The sequence below is a fragment of the Camelina sativa genome, chromosome 18, assembly GCF_030686135.1.
Source record: "Camelina sativa cultivar CO46 ecotype springtype chromosome 18, ASM3068613v1".
NCBI classification, from domain to species: Eukaryota; Viridiplantae; Streptophyta; class Magnoliopsida; order Brassicales; family Brassicaceae; genus Camelina; species Camelina sativa.
In genome coordinates, this window is record NC_141897.1 from 13,064,602 (window position 1) to 13,069,631 (window position 5,030).

Genomic DNA, 5,030 nt, shown 5'->3' on the forward strand with positions numbered 1-5,030 from the left:
TCAAACAAGATGCAAACCAATAAAAGACATGTCTTTCGACCAATAACAAACATGAAACACTAAGAGTGTTACTACAATCAGATGCAAACCAATAAAAGACATGAAACCCTAAGAGTGTTTACTACAATGAGAAAACAAAAATCAACCAACTAATTAGAACACAGTTGTAAAATTATTAAAAAATAGACATACCAAGTCGTTTCAGGCTTCGGTTCCATAGAGAGGAAGGTGGCGAACTTATGAGGGTTCGGCACCATAAGTATCGCGTTTAGAGCCCTCAACGTGTCCTCCTGGAGTTCCGGCAACACTAGATCTGACTCTTCGAAGTTGTTACCTTGAGAAGAAGGATGACTTTGAGAGTGAGAGGCTGCATTTGGAGATCTCGCAGAATCTTCAGATGGATTCGACTGAACCGGTGGATTGTTCATAACTTCGGTTAATGACCGAGATGGATGTTCTTCACCAACTCGATTCACGGAGTTCTGAAATAGGACATGCGGTGGTGGATAGTTTCTGACCGGCGGTGCTGCAGATGTCGATAGTTGGGAAGAAACGCAGACTTGTTCTTGAAGAGTCTAAGGCGTAGGATTTTCAGCCCCCGGCGTGAAGTTGTATTGAGGCGGTAGAGGGTTGATTCTTCTCACCTTAGACAGAGGATTAGAGCCACCGGGTATGAGAGAAGCGTTGGGGGCAACATTTCTCTTGCGTCCATGCTTCTTAACAAGAGGCATCATCTGCTCTTTTGAAGAAGAAGAACAAGAATGATAGAGAGATATCGGAGATTGATATCAGAGATTGATATCGGAGATTAGGATTTCAGAGATCGTATTAGAGAGATATCGGAGAACAAGAAAGGTGAGAATGATTAGAGATTATGGTTGATGATTAGGGTTAGGTCGTGTGTGATGGCTTGTTAATGGACCGCATAAGTGGATTTCGTGTTTAATTAACCAAAACATTTTCTATATAGTCGCTTATCAGTCTCTATGTAGTTGGTATATACAAAGACAATTTTATTTGAAAAGGCTTTGCTTGTTTTGGAGTCCATACTTTGGTCCACCGTGTAATTGTGGTATTTAAACCCAAATATTTTGAACTTAGTCACTTATTTGTCGCTAATCAGTCACTTAATTTAATCCTTTTAAAACCATACAATTTAGTTTATATATTACATATTATTTAGAGCATAATTCAGTTTACAAAATTTTATTGCACAAATTAGACATAAACATAATTAGGAGCATTCTTCGTCATCGGGTTCTTCATCATCCGAAGATGATAACTTACACAAGAATTCATCTTTAGGTTCCAAATCTTTAACGTCGTAATCGAGATTTATTGGGTTTATTCCCTCTTCCAAATTGTCAAGTACAATATCTTCAAATGTAGTCATCAATACAGTATCATCATTCTCGGTTTGGAAAAGAGTCGTCTCTGAACTGTTGACATATTCTCCAGAAATGAGCCATATTTGCTTCGGATTTTTTATGTATGGATACAGAATATAACACACTTTTTCTGCTTGAGAGGCTGCATTTGCATATTATGAAAGTTACATTTCCATATCAACAATAATGTTTTATTTATAGAAATATAAATAAATAAATATATATATATATATATATATATATATATATATATATATATATACTTACCTAGAATAAATGGTTTGTATTTATTGTACTTTCTTTTTGAAAGTACGTCTACGACACCACCATTGTTGATCGGAGTGCCTCTACCGATAACATGGTCATACCACTTGCACTTAAAAAGTGTGATTCTCAAATTAACCATCCCCCCTCATACTGAAGCTCTATGATATCAGTTATGGTTCCGTAGAAATCCGCTGCATCAGATTCATCCTTGTAATTTTCACCCTTAGCATATACCCCATAGTTACATGTGTTTCTTCCAGCACCGTGATTCTCTGTATGAAACAAATACCCTCTTGTAAAATACATTGGCCATGTCTTAACCTTGTTCAAAGGTCCATCCACTATCTCTTGAATCCAAGTAGGAAATGGATTTGTGGTGTTCTAGTAAGTAGCCTGCATATATGTATAAAGTTATGTTCAATAATTTTAATAAGTATTTATATATAGCATGAGTTTTGTTGTCACACAAATATTCTTTAACCCATAAATGATATTCGTCTGCTCTTTTGGTGGAGAATTCTTTCTCGGGAAGTTCTGGATATTTTGCTGAAAGAAAATCTTCGAACATACTCTATATACAAGACAAACACAAATATATGAGAAATCATAGCAGAATATATATATATATATATATATATTTATATATATATATATATATTTATATACTAAAGTGCAAGTAATTTGAGCGATCACTACTTAATTATGCACCTTTCAATTGGCTTAAAATAGTCACAATTTCTTAAAACATATGCATATGCGCATTGATAGTCTTGGCTTGAGAGCCATGTATCATACATTTCCCCACTTGGACGTCCAACGTAAGTAAATATAGAAGTATGACAACCCACAGATCAATTGGTGACAGCTTGTCCTGTGGGAAAGTTGTTAAAGGGTGGGGACCAGGGTTCGAGGAACGCCGGGTGCACCAATAACCTATGTGTGGATTGGGATATCCATAGTGAGGGGTTAGGATCGATGCCCTGCAGGGCGAGGTTTGGGCCTATGGGGGCAAGCTAGCGGTTGGCTAGTGGGGTCACGGGACGGGTTGTCATAAAAAGGCACTCCAGGCACATGGTATACAGGGATTTCACCATCATCAAATCTTGTTAACCTGGCCAAATGATTGAAAATTAAATATATATTCACACAATATATTCAAATCTTGATAGCATTTACCTTGATTTTGTTTGTATGTTCGCGGCAAAGTAGTGCTCTGAAAAGTATGCAATCTCGTCATTGATATATGATTTAACAATTGATCCTGCTGCATGTCTTTTGTTCTTTGATTTTCCTTTAATTTTTTTAAAAAAAATCTTTTAAAATGATACATCCACCTATATTGGACAGGACCTCCTAATTCAGCTTCAAAAGGGAGATGTATATGCAGGTGCTCCATCACATCAAAAAAGGATGGTGGAAAGATCTTTTCCAAGTTGCATAGGATTAGAACTATATTCTGTTTTAGAATTTGAATGCGACTTGTATGCAAAGTCCTAGAACATAAGTCCCGGAAAAATTCTCCAACCCCTACAAGATATATTCAAACTTCAATATCACATTAAGATAAATTAACGAGTACCTGATAACGCAAGGTGGACATTCCTGTGTAGCAGTTCTGTAAAGATAAATGGAAGTAACCGCTTCATAAAAACATGGCAATCATGGCTCTGCATGCCTGAAAAGTTTCCATTTTCCATATCAACACAACTAGCTAAGTCATTATTATTTCCACCCTCAATATAATTTATTTGGGAAAATCCCATAAAAACCATCAAAGCGGCAATGACTCCCAGTTTAAACCTCCAAACTATTATACACTCAATTAAAACCATAAAAATGTCAAATTTATTAAATCAAACCTTCAATGTGGCATTCGTGTTCGTGAGTCAATAATTATCACCGAAACAATTAACTCCATTAACAGAATAGGTCACCCCGTCAACTGAATAATAACTTCGTTCGTTTAATAACCCACATGTGATTTTTAATATTTTTTCAATTAATAAAACTAATTAAAATAATTAAAACAAAAATAAAATAAAAAATGCCCAAAATCAAATCGATTTGGGGGTTGGGGTTAGTAAAAAATAAAAATAAAAAAGACTTACACAATTTCTTTTTGTAATGATTCAAATGCATTTTATATGAACATGGTTTATGTTTTATGGAATGATTTCTTTTTATCTTATTGTTTTATTTTTATTTTTTTCCTTTGTAATGTTTTTACTTTTTATAATTAATTATCACATTTAACATCCTAATTTATGAAAAAGCATGTTTGTTAATAGAACGAACGAAGTTATTGTTTAGTTGACGGGTGAACTATTCTGTTAACGGAGTTAACTGTTCCGGTGATTAATGTGGACCCACAAATACAAATGACATATCAAAGACATAACCAAACTCTTCTTCTTCTTTTTTTTGACAATCAACAAAACTCTTCTTCTTCTTCTTATAAATCTATGCAGGGGAGCTTCCGCCAATATCATCATCATCATCATCCTCTTCCTCCTCCTCCTCGACATTTTGTACTTACGTCTTTTTAATCTCTTCTTATTTTTCCTTGTTCTTTTTTCTTTCTTCATTTTCTTCATTCTTTGTGCCATGGATCATTCCTTAAAAAAATTATTAACAAAGGCAAAACGGTAATTCAAACGGCCATCGTCTCCCAACAGTCCGGCTACTCTAAAACCCTAAATCTATGGCCGCCAACTTTTTTTAGCTTAGTTTCTACCCATTTTTCTTCTTTTCAATTGAATATGACATAGAAATAGTAGATCTCTAATCTTAACATCATATTTAAGTAGAAAATCAAATCAAAATAGATTTTTTTTTTTTTGATTTTTTGAATCAAGGTTTCAAGTAAAATAAAATGAAGTGAAAAACTACAAAATATTAGATGACTCACCTGCAACCACTGCTCCTATCACTACATAATCAACCACTCTCTTTCCCACGTCTTTTGCGAACCTTACCACTTCATCTTTGTGAGGCGCACAACGCATGTTTGTTTGTTTTTTTTTTTGTATAAATTGAATTGTGACTCCCCATGATTTTTTTGTATAGGCAAAGTTTTTTGGGATTTAATTCTCTTTTTGACCAAAAAAAACATTTCTCAAATCTCCTCCTTATAATATTTATTTTCTTTTAGAGATAATGGCATTTAGATCCATTCTCCTAAGAAAGTCTTTCACACACATCTACTTTTTGTCCATGGTATACTTTTGAGAATGATTTGACAAGTTTGCAATAAATTGATGACTATTTTGCCCTTGTTTCTTTTTGTAGCACAAAAAATAATATTTTTTTTTTGTTATTATCTCTCTGTTTTTTCTTATTTTTATTTTTATAGTTATTTGTGTGGTTATTATCAAA

At 34.1% G+C, this 5,030-nt stretch overlaps 1 long non-coding RNA gene across 1 annotated transcript; it reads right to left on the bottom strand.

The window, feature by feature from the left end:
- Positions 1 to 3,932: 3,932 nt before the first annotated feature.
- Positions 3,933 to 4,751, bottom strand: LOC147922859 (uncharacterized). Its single transcript, XR_015589444.1, has 2 exons — positions 4,564 to 4,751; positions 3,933 to 4,270 (listed from the first exon to the last, which is right to left on the bottom strand). It is a non-coding gene; the product is annotated as an uncharacterized LOC147922859 (long non-coding RNA).
- Between the last annotated feature and the right edge of the window lie 279 nt (positions 4,752 to 5,030).